This window comes from Rhinoraja longicauda, chromosome 13 (genome assembly GCF_053455715.1).
Source record: "Rhinoraja longicauda isolate Sanriku21f chromosome 13, sRhiLon1.1, whole genome shotgun sequence".
Taxonomy (NCBI): Eukaryota; Metazoa; Chordata; class Chondrichthyes; order Rajiformes; family Arhynchobatidae; genus Rhinoraja; species Rhinoraja longicauda.
Window position 1 is genome coordinate 6,364,468 of NC_135965.1, and position 15,952 is coordinate 6,380,419.

At 46.9% G+C, this 15,952-nt stretch overlaps 1 protein-coding gene and 1 long non-coding RNA gene across 2 annotated transcripts in view; both read right to left on the minus strand.

The window, feature by feature from the left end:
- Positions 1-15,952, minus strand: part of LOC144599353 (uncharacterized) — a 391,192-nt gene that overhangs the window by 124,478 nt on the left and 250,762 nt on the right. The gene's annotated exons all lie outside the window — the stretch shown is intronic.
- LOC144599411 (uncharacterized) lies at positions 1,885-13,207 on the minus strand. The gene is made up of 3 exons (XR_013547997.1): positions 13,104-13,207; positions 10,833-10,892; positions 1,885-1,934 (listed from the first exon to the last, which is right to left on the minus strand). It is a non-coding gene; the product is annotated as an uncharacterized LOC144599411 (long non-coding RNA).

Genomic DNA, 15,952 nt, shown 5'->3' on the forward strand with positions numbered 1-15,952 from the left:
TATTATAATCACCTCAATACTTTGTCGGAACAGCATGCAAATATTCAAATAAACAAATAATAAAAATCAGGCAATTATTAATTTATCATTTGTAATATCACAGATGCTTCTTTGTTTGGAAAATAGCAGCAGATCCAATGTCCCAGTTCTCACTTACATGACAGCATGTTGCTAAAAGGCATCATCAGATAAAATATCAGATAATTAAAGTCTGCTTGGACTTCCAGAGACATTTTACACAACTACAAGTGTAGCCATGAGAGTGCTGCCATGTAATTTAACTGGCATTTCTCTGCATATGTGAAGCTTCGGCAACTTCTGCAAGCACAGCAGCAAGCAAGTCCACAGAGCAAAGTCCAATGACACCTTATACAACTGAATCAACATCAACAGAGACAGGTACCATAAATTACAACTTGAACTCAAAATCTGCACAAGAAAATTTAGAAATAACAATAAGACTTGTCTTGACCAGCTTCCTTAGTCTCAGAGAGTAATTGTTTCATCCACAATGGAAATAGGCTGCAACTAATCTCAGTTAAAATACATGCAGCACTCTCATGTCTACACTTGTAAAATGTCCCTGGAAGTCCAAGCTGACTTTTATTATTTGTTTTTTAGATCTAATGATGCAAGTTAGCAACTTGCAGCATGTAATTGATCACTGGGGCATTATCTATAATACTATTTTCCGAACATAGACGCACGATATTTCTATTTAAATTAACGAGGTGATTATACGAGTGAATGTTTTTTGAACTGACATCAAAGTGTTCAGCCACAATATTATATCCCAGTTGCAACTCTGTATAATATTAGAAATTTTACATACAGAAGAAAGTAAACTGACAAAATATTTTTCTGTTTCAAGTGACTTATTTTTCTCTTGCAATATTCTTCTGACCACACTCTGTTGTTTATCTAGAATTGTTCAACAATTCTCAGCAAATAACTTCGAACTGACTGATAGATTGGTCACTTTGAGAAAGATTAGCTAATGACTTGATCAAGCATCAACTGTTGTTTGTCACATGTGTTGGTAAATATTGTATCATTTTAATGTCTAATCAGTGAATGCTGGTGTTGCATTATCCTAGTACCTGTTGTTTCGCTGCTAGTGGCGGACGTAGTCGATGCAGTGGCAGTTGTGCTTGGTTCTGAGAATGAAATGAAGATGTGACATCGATAGATATTACAATGGAAATGGAAGGTACATTGGACACTTATTGTGTCATAAAGCATGTAAAGTGTAGCAGTGTAAATTAAACTGACAAGAAGAAATGTTATCTGGTACCTGTTGTTTCGCTGCTAGTAGTCGATGTAGTGGCAGTTGTTGTACTTGGTTCTGAGAATGAAATGAAGATGTGACATTAATGGATATTGAAAGAAAATGGGACTATTTTTGATTCATAAAGCAGGTAAAGTGGGGTAGTGAATACGTTCTCCCCGTGACCTGCGTGGGTTTACTCCGAGATCTTCGGTTTCCTCCCACACTCCAAAGACGTACAGGTATGTAGGTTAATTGGCTGGGTAAATGTAAAAATTGTCCCTAGTGGGTGTAGGATAGTGTTAATGTACGGGGATCACTGGGCGGCACGGACTTGGAGGGCCGATAAAGGCCTGTTTCCGGCTGTATGTATATGATATGATATGATATGATAAGAACTGTGAACAGTGAATTCAACAAATAATTGGGTGAGTAATTTTTGGAGTTCTAATGAATCTTAAGAATCATGAACAGTTTTGGTACCGAATAAACCGATGGTTTGGCCTCTTTGAGGAACATTGTTTGATCAAGCATCTATTCTTTGTCACTTTTGGTGGTAACTAATGTATGTTTTTAATGTCTGATCAGTGAATGCTGGTGCTGCATTATCTGGTACCTGTTGTTTCGCTGCTAGTAGTCGATGTAGTGGTAGTTGTTGTACTTGGTTCTGTGGATGAAATGAAGATGAGACATCAATGGATATTTCAAGGAAATTGGACACCCTTTATTTCATTATTTCATAAATTGTTATCACTGTCTTGTGCACCAAACTGTCAACAGTCAACAGTCAACAGTCAACAGTCAACAGAGCTTTATTTGTCATTCGGTACCAAGGTACCGAATGAAACTACATAGCAGTCACATACAAAAAAAAAGAACACAAGACACATGACCCCAACACAAACGTCCATCACAGTGACTCCAAACACCCCCTCACTGTGATGGAGGCAACAAAACTTCCACGCCCACGGACAGACAGCTCGTCCCCGACCGACCCGCACAGTCCCCGCAAGGGGATGGAAGTCCCCGCGGCCGAGTCACACCGGGCACTGAAACGTCTCGCGGCTGAGCCGTGCGATGGAAGGCCCCGCGGCCGAGCCGTGCGCAGCTAAGTCCCGCGACCGAGCCGCGCCGGGCAATGTTAGGTCCCGCGGCCGAGCCGCACCGGGCGATGGAAGGCCCCGCGGCCGAGCCGCACCGGGCGATGTTAAGTCCAGCGGCCGAGCCGCACCGGGCGATGTTAAGTCCAGCGGCCGAGCCGCACCAGCGATGAAAAGTCCCGCGGCCGAGCCGCGCCGGGCGATGTTAGGCCCCACGGACGAGCTGCACCGGGCACTGTTAAGTCCAGCGGCCGAGCCGCACCGGGCGATGTTACGTCCAGCGGCCGAGCCGCACCAGCGATGAAAAGTCCCGCGGACGAGCCGCGCCGGGCGATGGAAGGCACCGCGGCCGAGCCGCACCCCGTGCCGTGAGGAAGAGACCTAAAAGAGAAAGGTTTCCCCCACCCCCCCACCCACACCACCACCCCCCACCCACACCACCACCCCCCACACATACACAAAAAAAAAAAAACAACCATCCCAACACCGACACACAAAAAAAAAAGGAAAAAAGACGAACAGACTGCTAGTGAGCCGCAGCCGTTAGGCGCCGCCACTTCCGCTTCCACTTGCGCATTGATTGAGCATTTGCTGTTAGATTTTAAATTCTGTAACAATTAGTTACCTGAATTAATTGGCCATTTCTTAATCAATCTTCTGCCTATAATTTATTTACACTAGAGGTTAAATCTTTCTAATATCCATAGCAATTTTGAACTTGGTTTGCTTCATTTTGCTGTTGTTATTCAAGGCCAGAAGGTAGAATGTGGGCAGTATAAATAACTAAAATATTGTATATGCAAAAGTCCAGTCTTGGATTTTATTTCTTGGATGAAAGGAGGCTGAAGGTTTATCTTGTGGAGGTGTAATAAAATCAAATGGGAATAGATAGGGTGAATGTGCAGCATCTTAGCATCTTGCAGTCATGTAATTGATGACTGGGGCATTATATAAACTACTATTTTCCAAACATAGAAGCATCAATTATAATACAAAGTATAAATTAAAAATTGCCTGACTTTTGTTGGCTTATTTGACTATTTGCACAATATTTCTATTTAAATTAACGAGGTGATTATACTGGTGAATGTTTTTAGAACTGACATCAAAGTGTTAGGCTACAATATTATATCCCATTTGCAACTCTGTATAATGTTAGAAACTATACAATGTAATGGCCTGGCGGAGGCCAGAAAAAGGCTGGACGCCAGGCAGGTTTAGAAAGTTATTTATTTGGTTGTGAGCCTCCACTCACAACAAAGTCCACCGAGGGATAAACCACTCCCCCTAATGGCCTGAGTCTTAACCCCTTAAGCCTCTCCATCAAGTGCCGAGGGGGCTGACCCTAGGAGTGGCCTGATACCCAGGGACCGCCACAGGACCCCCCCCCCCCCAAGAACTGGAGGTATGAAGCGGACAGGAGGGCGGACGAGGCGATCAGCCTGGGTGCGCACCACGCCCGGCGCAGGGACCGGCGACTGACCGACAGGTGGAGGGGACGTAGAAGACACTGGCGGGGGTAACGTGGACGGAGGGCGACCGCACGGGTGGGGCTGCGCAACCGGCACCGGCTGATCAATGTCCACGTGTGCCGGCTTCAGCCGTGCAAATGAAACAGTCTCACTGCGGCCCCCATGTCCAGAACAAATGTGGACGAGCCGTGTTGCTGGACCCGGAAGGGGCCCTCGTACGGCCGCTGGAGAGGTGTCCGATGAGCGTCCCTGCGCAGAAAAACAAACTGGCAGTCCTCCAGAGCAGGAGGGACGTGCGGATGGAAGGTCCCATGACGAGACGTAGGCACCGGCGCCAGCCTGCCCACCGTCTGCCGAAGACGTTGCAGGGTGTCCAAATGCTGCTCCACCTAACCCTGCTCCGGTGGAATGAACTCCCCGGGAACCGTCAAAGGGGCCCTGTACACCAACTCTGCGGCTGGGCATCCACCCAATCTGGGTCAGTGAGCCGAGCCTTCAGGGCAGCCTTCAGCTGGCGGTGAAAACGTTCCACCAAACCGTTCGCCTGTGGATGGTACGCCGTAGTGTGGTGTAGGCGGACTCCCAAGAAGCGTGGCATAGCCGACCACAGTTCCGAAGTAAACTGCGGCCCCTGGTCCGATGTAATGTCCAGTGGCACCCCGAACCGGGCGATCCAGTGCGCCGCCAAGGCCCGAACACAGGTGGCTGTCGAGGTGTCCGCCAGCGGAATGGCCTCCGGCCACTTCGTGAAGCGATCGACCACGGTGAAGAGGTGGGTCATGCCCCGGGACGACGGCAGCGGCCCCACGATGTCCTCATGAATGTGGTCGAACCGCTGTCTAGGGACACCAAACTCCTGCAGAGGCGCACGCACGTGTCGCTGGATCTTGGCGGTCTGGCACGGGATGCAGGTGCGTGCCCAGTGTGCGTCCTGCTTACGCAGCCCATGCCACATGAAGCGGGAGGCTACGAGGGCCACCGTCGCCCGAATGGAAGGATGAGAAAGCCCGTGGAGCACCTCGAAAACCCTGCGCCGCCAGGCGACGGGGACGGTGGGCCGCGGCAGGCCAGTGGAAGTGTCACACAACAGCGTTGCGTCCCCTGGGCCACAGACAATGTCCTCTAGCTGCAGGCCCGAAACGGCCGTGCGATAGTTGGCCATCTCCTCGTCTCCCAGCAGTGCGGCTGCTAGAGCGGAATAGTCAATACCCCCGGCCATTTGTAGAACGGCGTGGACCGCGGATCTAGACAAGGCGTCGGCCACCCTGTTGTTCTTGCCCTCCACTAAACACATTGAGGTGGTGTACTCAGACACGTACGCCAACTGCCTCTGTTGCCGAGCAGACCATGGATCCGAAACCTTGGCAAACGCAAAGGTGAGTGGCTTGTGGTCCGTAAATGCGGTGAAGTGCCTCCCCTCCAGGAAGTACCGAAAGTGGCGTACGGCGAGGTAGAGGGCTAGGAGCTCACTGCTAAAGAAAGTGAGTGGCCACCAGCACCCGTCAATGAGCTGCTCCAGCACCGCACCGACCGCCACCTCGGAAGCTTCCACGGTCAGGGCGGTTGGGGCATCCTCCCTGGGATGGACGAGCATCGTGGCCCTGGCCAGGGCCTCCTTAGCATGCTGAAACGCCGCTCCTGCTTCGTCGTCCCACTCGACCTCCTTGCGACGACCAGCCATGAGGTGGAAGAGTGGGCGCATAGCTCCGACTACCGCCGGCAGGAAGCGGTGATAGAAGGAAATCATCCCGGCGAATTCCTGCAGGCCCTTGACAGTGGTCGGTCGGGGGAACCGGCGGAAAGCGTTGACCCTGTCCGGAAGAGGTACCACCCCTTGTGGGGTCACCCGATGGCCGAGGAAATCGATGGCCGTCACCCCAAAACGGCACTTGGACATGTTGACAGACAACCCGTACTCACTGAGGCGCTGGCACAGCTGGCGGAGGTGGGTGCAGTGCTCCTGCCTCGAGCGGCTAGCCACGAGTACGTCGTCCAAGTATATGAAAACAAAGTCCAGGCCACGGCACACACAGTCCATAAGCCGTTGGAAGGCCTGTGCGGCGTTCTTCAACCCGAACGGCATCCGTAAAAACTCGAACAGGCCAAACGGTGTAATGATGGCAGTCTTGGGGATGTCGTCGGGGTGGACCGGGATTTGATTATACCCGCGCACAAGATCCACCTTGGAGAACACCGATTCTCCGGCCAGGTGGGCATTAAAGCCCTGGATATGTGGGACCGGTTACCTGTCGGCGATGGTCGCAACATTCAAGCGACGGTAATCCCCATGTGGGCGCCAGCCCCGTCCACCTTGGGGACCAAGTGGAGTGGTGACGCCCACGGGCTATCGGAGGGGCGCACGATGCTTATTGACTCCATCTGGCAGAACTCCTCCCGAGCTAGAAGGAGCTTGTCTGGAGTGAGCAGCGCTCGGGCGTGCACGGGCCGCCCGGTGGTGGGGATATGATGCTGCACCGCGTGCTTGGGAGCGGAGGAGCGGAAGTGGGGTTCAAGAATGTCCCTGAAATCCGTTGGACCAGCCTCACCATGCTGGAGTGCACCAGGCGCTGCCGCCTGACATCCATGAGCATTGAATGCGCTCGCAGGAAGTCAGCGCCCAGCAGCGGCTGGGAAAAGTCGGCAATGACAAACCCCCTCGAAAACCAGCTATGGCCGTAGTTAAGGGCGAGCTTGCGGACCCCATAAGTGCTGATGGGGCTCCCGTTCGCCGCAGTGAGGAGGGGGCCGCGTTTACCCGCATGGATATCGGCGGTGGAAGGAGGCAGGACGCTCACCTCCGCTCCAGTGTCCACGAGGAACTGACCCCCGGTGCGGCGATCCCGAGCGAACACGCGATGGATCTGGCCGGCCGCCGAAGGAATCACTGATGGCCGGCACCTCCGTTTCCCGGAAAGGCACAAGGTGGGCGACATTGCTTTACTGCTGGTCCCCAGCGACGGTGCTAATAGCACCAGCTCCCTCTGCTGGTGTCCGGTGGTAAATGCGACGGTGCCGACTGGGATGCCCACCATCGACCTCTGGTGGCCTCCAACGGTATGGGAGGTTGTGCTGACTGGGCCGACCACCAGTGACCTCTGATGGCGTCTGAAGGAACTGCCGGCGGGCCGTGCGAGAACGACGTACCTGCGCCGGGGTGCCCGATGGCGGATTTCGCTGCGGAGGTCGGCATGAGACGCGGTCGACGGAGGCCCCGACCTGCTGTGCGCCGCCCGACGCTGCGGAAAAGACAGCCAGCGCATCCAGCTCCTCCCGACGGGCCATCCAAAGCTGGAGATCGGCTGCCGTCCGTCCTCATGGTCGAAATGTTGGGGCTGGCAGGCGGGCACAAGGATTGCCTCATGTTTGAGCAGGCATTCCGGGAGCAACTCCCAGAAAACGTTAGGCTTATGCTCACGGATTGTTCTTTCGAGGATCCCGTGGCATACGCGGAGAAAGCCGATGCGCTCATGGCGTCGAAATTGCGAAAATATAGTTCGATCAACAGTCTTGGTACCATCGGGCAGCCCGCCGCGACACCAAGATGGCGCCGCGACTCCCGCCATTTCTCCAAAACCCCGAAAAAAGGAGCCGCACAAGCGCGACTGGTGTTATTATCATCTGCGATGGGGTGGAGAAGCCCACAACTGCCGCTCACCTTGCACTTTCTCGGGAACTGCCTCAGCCGATCGTACACAGAGGCAGTTGCGATTGGCCAAAACCGCCGCCTCTACGTCGTGGATCGATTCACAGGCACAGAGTTCTTAGTCGATACGGGAGCCATAGTAAGCATCGTGCCGCCGACCGATCTCGAAGCTCGATCGGGTAAGAGAGGGCCTACCCTCATCGCGGTCAACGGTAGCACCATCCGCACCTATGGTACGCAGGGAATGTCTCTGTCTTTCGGTACCTGTACTTACGAATGGTCGTTTATCATCGCAGAAGTCGGTCAGGCGATCCTGGGCGCAGATTTTCTCTGGGCCTTTTCGCTAGTGGCCGATGTCCGAGGTAAAAGTCCGATCCTCCGCTAGCAGCGATGAGCCCGCTGCTCCACCACCTGCCACCCCGCCCAGCCCGACAGTCCAGGCTGTAGTCGCGGCCTCCGGCCCGTATGCTGCGGTTCTGGCTGAGTTTCCGGAGCTGCTCATTCAGCGTTTTGACGCTCCCTCTGCAAAGCACAGCGTTGTCCATTATATTTCCACCGAGGGGCCCCCCGTTTTCGCTCGGGCCCGGAGATTGCCGCCGGACAAACTGATGGTTGCGCGTGAAGAATTCCTGAAAATGGAACAACTGGGCATTGTCCGTCGTTCCGACAGTCCGTGGGCTTCTCCGTTGCATATGGTCTCCAAAGCATCTGGGGGTTGGAGACCATGTGGAGATTACCGGCGTCTTAACGCCATCACCACTGCCGACCGCTACCCCGTACCGCTCATCCAGGACTTCTCGTCTAGTCTGGAAGGTGCCACGGTATTCTCCAAAATTGATTTGGTGCGGGGGTACCACCAGATTCCTGTGCATCCGGAAGACGTACCAAAGACTGCCATGATCACTCCGTTCGGATTGTTCGAATGGTTGCGTATGCCTTTCGGTTTGAAAAACGCGACGCACGCGATCCAGAGACTTATGGACCATGTTGGTCGGGAATTGTCTTTTGTTTTTATTTATTTGGATGATATCCTGGTCGCCAGTCGCTCGGTGCAAGAACATCTGGTCCATTTACGGACTGTGTTCCAGCGGCTTCAAGATCACGGGCTAATCATTCACCCCTCAAAGTGTCAATTTGGTCTTTCCTCTATTGATTTCCTAGGTCACCGGATCACCTCAGCCGGTGCCACTCCTTTGCCGGAAAAAGTGGAGGCAGTTTGTGCCTTTCCACGGCCCACCACGGTAAAGGGGTTGCAGGAGTTTGTAGGGATGGTGAATTTCTACCACAGGTTCGTGCCTGCAGCAGCACGGATCATGCGTCCGCTCTTCCAATGTCTCGCGGGTAAACCTGTCGAGTTAAAGTGGTCCGCTGCAGCCGATACGGCCTTTGAAGCAGCTAAAATGGCTCTGGCAGACGCCACCATGCTCGTCCACCCGAGCAACTCCACCCCCACGGCCCTGACGGTCGATGCGTCAGACGTGGCGGTGGCAGGGGTCTTGGAACAGCATGTTGATGGCAGTTGGCAGCCCTTGGCGTTTTTCAGCCGACAGCTTAATCAGGCTGAGCTGAAATATAGCACCTTTGACCGCGAGCTTCTGGCTCTCTATTTGGCTGTCCGCCACTTTAGGTATTTTCTAGAAGGCTGCCCGTTCGTGGCCTTTACAGATCATAAACCGCTGACTTTCGCTTTTTCTAATGTGTCTGACCCATGGTCGGCCCGCCAGCAGCGACACCTGACTTCCATCTCAGAGTTTACCACGGATGTTCGCCACATCGCTGGTAAGCTTAATGCCGTTGCTGATGCCCTGTCCAGGCCAGCCGTTCCCCCAATTTCGGCGGTGGAGTGCAAGGTTGATTTTCAGGAGCTTGCGGAGGCACAGCGCCTGGCAGACATTGCCTCAACATATCACTCCACCACTTCGGGGTTAAAGTTGGCCCATGTGGCTTGTGGGACCTCGGGTACAAAAGTCTGGTGTGATATTTCACTCTCCCACCCCAGGCCGGTGGTGCCGGCCGCCCTTCAGCGTCGGGTGTTTGATGCCATTCATGGGCTGGCGCACCCGTCCATTCGCTCCACCTCAGCCTTAGTAGCCGCTAGATTTGTTTGGCGTGGCCTGCAGAAGCAAGTAGCCGCTTGGGCCCTATCCTGTGTTCCCTGCCAGACCTCCAAAGTTCACCGGCATGTCCAACCTCCTGTACAGGAGTTTGTGGTTCCTGAGGTCCGATTTTTCCACATTCATGTGGATTTAGTTGGTCCTTTACCTTCCTCTAGGGGCTACACTCACCTACTCATGGTGGTTGACCGGTTTACCCGTTGGCCTGAGGCCTTCCTGTTGTCCGACACCTCCGCCGCCTCTTGTGCCCGGGCCATGGCCCTGCATTGGGTGGCCCGTTTTGGTGTTCCGTCAGTCATCACCACCGACCGGGGGTCCCAGTTCACCTCTGCCCTTTGGGCTACGCTAACAGAGCTGTACGATTCCAGGTTGCAGCACACCACAGCGTATCACCCACAGGCTAATGGGCCCGTGGAGCGGTTTCACGACCTCCTTAAGTCAGCCCTGTGTTATCACTGTGTTGTGCACCGAACTGCATCATGTTATTTCACAAATTTCATGTCGTATACTTCAACTGAAAATATTGGATTTTTAAATGCTCTGTATAATATTAGAAATTATACATACATAAGACCGTAAACTGACAAAATATTTTTCTTTTTCAAATGATTTATTTTTCTCTTGCAATTTTCGCCAGAACACACTCTGTTGTTTCTCTTGAATTGGTCAACAATTCTCAGCAAATTACTTCGAACTGACTGATAGATTGGTCCCTTTGAGAAAGATTACCTAATATCTTGATCAAGCATCAACTGTTGTTTGTAACATATGTTGGTAAATATTGTATCATTTTAAAGTCTGATCAGTGAATGCTGGTGCTGCCTTATCCAAGTACCTGTTGTTTCGCTGCTAGTGGCGGACGTAGTCGATGCAGTGACAGTTGTGCTTGGTTCTGAGAATGAAATGAAGATGTGACATCAATAGATGTTGCAATGGAAATGGAAGGTAAATTAAACATTTATTGTGTCATGAAGCATGTAAAGTGTAGCAGTGTAAATGAAACTGACGAGAAGAAATGTTAGCCAAGGATTACATGAATAATTGTGTGGATAACATTTAGAGTTGTTTGGAATCATGAAATATTTTTGCATGTAAATTCCTTTGTCAGTTTTGCACGGAATTATCACAATTGTATTGAACAATTTTTAATGTAGTAGTCGTCAACTGAAAGTATTGAACATGTACAAGCATATTCCGTTCAGATCAGTGAAGGTTGGTGCTGCATTATCCTCATACCTGTTGTTTCGCTGCTGGTGGCAGATGTAGTCGATTCAGTGGCAGTTGTTGTGCTTGGTTCTGAGAATGAAATGAAGATGTGACATCAATGGATATGGAAGGAAAATTGGATTATTTTTTATTCATAGAGCAGGTAAAGTGGGGTAGTGAAAATTAAACTGATGACAAGAAATGTGAGAACAATGAATTCAACAAATAATTGGGTGGGTAATTTTTGGAAATCTAATGAATCTTAAGAATCATGAACAATTTTGGTACCGAATGAACCGATGGTTTGGCCTCTTTGATGAACATTGTTTGATCAAGAAACATCTACTGTTTGTCACTTTTGGTGTTAAGTAATGTATGTTTTTAAAGTCTGATCAGTGAATGCTGGTGCTGCATTATCTGGTACCTGAATTGTTATCACTGTGTTGTGCACCGAACTGTCAATATGTTATTGCACAAAGCTTCATGTCGTATACTTCAACTGAAAATATTGGATTTTTACATGCTATTTTGATTGAACATTTGGTGTTAGATTTTAAATTCTGCAACAATTAGTTACCAGAATTAATTGACCTTTTTTTAATCAATCCGCTGCCTATAATTTATTTACACTAGACATTAAATCTTTCTAATACCCATAGATATATTGAACTTGGTTTGTTTCATTTTGCTGTTGGTATTCAAGGCCAGAAGGTAGAATGTAGGCAGTATAAATAACTAAAATATTGTATATGCAAAAGTACAGTCTTGGATTTTATTTCTTGGACGAAGGCAGGCTGAAGGTTTATTTTGTGGAGGTGTAATAAAATCAAATGGGAATAGATAGCGTGAATGTACAGAATGTTTATAGTGGGGGAATCAAATATGCAGAGAAATCTCAGTTAAAATACATGCTGCACTCTCATGTCTAATGATAATACAAACTATAAATTAAATATTGCCTGACTTATTTTTGGCTTATTTGACTATTTGCACAATATTTCTATTTAAATTAACGAGGAGATTATACGAGTGAATGCTTTTAGAACTGACATCAAAGTGTTAGGCCACAATATTAAATCCCAGTTGCAACTCTGTATAATATTAGAAATTATACATACATAAGAAAGTAAACTGACAAAATATTTTTCTTTTTCAAGTGACTTATTTTTCTCTTGCAATATTGTCCTGACCACATTCTGTTGTTTCTCTAGAATTGTTCAACAATTTCCAGCAAATAACTTCGAACTGACTGATAGATTGGTCTCTTTGAGAAAGATTGGCTAATGACTTGATCAAGCATCAACTATTGTTTATCACATGTGTTGGATAAATATTGTATCATTTTTATGTCTGATCAGTGAATGCTGGTGCTGCCTTATCCAAGTACCTGTTGTTTCGCTGCTAGTGGCGGACGTAGTCGATACAGTGGCAGTTGTGCTTGTTTCTGAGAATGAAATGAAGATGTGGCATCAAAAGATATGGAAATGGAAGGTAAATTGGACAATTATTGTGTCTTAAAGCATGTAAAGTGTTGCAGGGCAAATTAAACTGACGAGAAGAAATGTTAGCCAAGGATTACATTAATAATTGTGTGGATAACATTTGGAGTTGTTTGGAATCATGAAACATTTTTGCATGTAAATTCCTGTGCATGTAAATGTGAGAACAATGAATTCAACAAATAATTGGGTGGGTAATTTTGGGAGTTCTAATGAGTCTTAAGAATCATGAACAGATTTGTTACCGAATGAACCGATGGTTTGGCCTCTTTGAGGAACATTGTTTGATCAAGAATCATCTACTGTTTGTCACTTTTGGTGATAAGTAATGTATGTTTTTAAACAAAAAAAAGACATATTTTTATTTTTAATGTGACATATTCTCCTCTTGTAAAATTCCCCACTGCACAGTGTTGCTTCTATAGAATTGTTCAATAATACACAATGTATGACTGTGAACTGATCAATGGTTTGTCTGCTTTCATGAACATTGGTTGATGGCACGGTGACAAGTCCATGCATAACACAGAGAAAATAATTCCACATCAAAGTTTTTCGTGATTCTTATGTTTCATCAGAACTCCAAATGTTATCCACCCAATTATTCATTGATTGTTTACATCCCCTTTAACATTTCATCTCACCAGTTCAACTTTCGCTGCGGCATTTTACATGATTTGTGAAACAAAGAGACCAATTTCCTTTCAATATTCATTGATGTCACCTCTTAATTTCATTCTCAGAACCAAGCACAACTGCATTTAGTGGACCCATTTAGAGTACGAGTTGCAATTTACGGTACCTGGCACTGTTGATGTTGATTCAGTTGTATAAGGTGTCATTGTTGTACTTTGCTCTGGGGACCTGGTCGCTGCTGCGCTTGCAAAAGTTGTCGAAGCTTCACCTATGGAAAGAAATATCAGTTAATATACATGGCAGCACTTTCATGGATAAACTTGTAAATTGTGCAAAATATCCCTGGGAGTCCAAGCTGAATTTGATCATTTAATTTTGTAAATCTGATGATGCATATTTGCAACATGCTGTCAAGGAAAGGGCCTGTCCCACAGGCGATTTTTAGGTGACTGTCGGCGACCAGGTGGATCTCGGCGCGTTGCTGAGAAATTAACCGGCTTGGAATTTCTCGGCGACAGCTGGTTTGTCGCCAGGTATCTTTGCTTATTGCGGGTGCTGTCGTACGCTCTTCCCAGGTTTGCTAGGTTGTCGCAAATGCATTTAGAAGCACGTAATATTAAATTAAGTAAAGTCATTTGAAGATACCATAAAATACTTGTGTTTAACCAATTTATTTACCATCAGGACATTTGACAGGTAGATTGGAGGCGACAGTTTGATGGTCAGGTAAGCGTGGGAATTTTTCGATGTTTAAGGCCATTAGCGATTACTTTTAGAGTAGGCTCCCAACACATGTATGCAACCCAGAAACCAGATATGCATCTCCAATACATTTTCATAGAATGCCCACTCATGCACAAAAATCCGTTTAACCATGTTTAAAATTAAATTTCTTAATATATTGCTATCAGTAAACAGGAAATCCATCCAGTTTATGCCTTGTTACCGTGAAGCTTGGTTTTCAAATAACCTGGACTAGATGTTATATTTCAAAACTCTCAAGTAATTACAGACTTGTCAGTGATTTCAGCAAAAATTAGGACGCCGGAGAAGCATTGGTGAGCATGTGAATTTTGTGATGTTTCCGAAGACGCTGTAATCTCTTAGCCAGGTGCTAGTTTCACAAAAAAAAGTTACTTGTATCGACCTGACTCGGCATTGCCGTGGTCATTGTCGTAGGGTAAAAGAAAATTTCAGCGATTTGCTACGACTTTGACAGTCGCCGGAAGTCGCCTAAAAAATCACCTTAGTGGGACAGGCCCTTAAGTGTTAACTGGTTCATTGGATCTGCTGTTATTTTCCAAAACAAATGAGCATCCAAAATCTTACAAATAATAAATGAATAATTGTTTGACTTTTCTTATTGACTTACTTGACTATTTGCTTGGTATTTCCTATTTAAATTATTGGGTTGCTAACATTAGCATCTGCTATTCTAACTAACAACAAAGTGTCAAAATGCGAAGCAAAAATAATATGCCACCGTTCTCACTTTAATTGAGTCATCAATTATGACAACCTAATCTGGGATCTGGATGTTTAATCCATGTTCAGTGATGGGATAGGTGCTTTGAAAATGTGCTTCTTGAGTCCCTCACAGAGATGACTGGTCTGCTGTTGCATTTGGCTTTATGTTATGTATTATACAGACACAAAACAAAATGACATCTTATTCTTTTTAATGTGACTTATTCTCCTCTTGTAAAATTTCCCTGACTGTATAGTGCTGTTTCTACAGAATTGTTCAATAATACACAGCGTATGACTGTGAACTGATCAATGGTTTGTCTGCTTTCAGGAAAATTGGTTGATCGAATGATCAAGCATCATCTATTGTTTGTCACGTGTTGGAAGTAATGTATCATTTTAAAGTCTGATCAGTGAATCCTGGTGCTATATTATCCTAGTACCTGTTGTTTCGCTGGTAGTGGCGGACGTAGTCGATGCAGTGGCAGTTGTGCTTGGTTCTGGGGATGAAATAAAGAAGTGACATCAATGGATATTGAAAGGAAATTGGACTTTTTGTTTCCCAATTCAGGTAAAGTGCAGCAGCGAAAATTAAACTGATAATAGGAAATGTTAACAAAAGTATTCAATGAAGAATTGGGGAGATAACGTTTGGAATTCTGATGAAAATTAGAAATATTGAAAAAGTTTGGCATAGAATTGTTTACCATTATGCACAGAATTGTCACCATGTTATTGCACGGATTCATATCGTAGTCATCAACTGAAAATACTGAATTTGTGCAAGCAGTCTTGATTGAGCATTTGCTGATATATTTAGAATTCAGCCTCTTTTCGTTACCTGAATTCATTGGACATTTCTAAACAATACACTGCATATAATATTGTTACACTAGACGTTAACTCTTTCTAATTCCCACGGATATTTTGTTGTTGGTAATTTCATGAGACTGTTGTTATTCAAGGCAAAGACATTGGACAAAACTACAATCAATTTGAGGATGTAGTCCCTATGAACACCGGAAATATTTGAGATAGTTGAGCAATCTTGGACTTTACTTCTTGGATAACATGAGGCTGAAAATAGACTCTATCAGTTACAACAACCTAACCTGGGATCCTGTTCTTTAGCGACGGAAGAGGTTTTTAAAATTTTAATCAATGAGAGGCTCACAAATACTGCCCTGTTCTTACCTTCGACTCTACATTATGCATCAAACAGGCATAATAAAGCAAACTAACAGCATGTTTTTCTTTTTTGCAACTTATTTACCGTTTGGAATATTCTCCTCACCACACTGCACTGTTCCATTTGCATCATTTAATAATATTCAGCCAATAACTGCAATCTGTTCGATGGTTTGACATTTTTTAGGGACATTGGTTGAAGTAAATATCAAGCATCATCGATTATTTGCACTTGTAATGAATCATTTTAAAATTTGATCAGTGAATCCTGTTGCTGCATTATCCAAATACCTGTTGTTTCGCTGCTACTGGCAGACGTAGTCGATGCAGTGGCAGTTGTGCTTGGTTCTGAGAATGAAA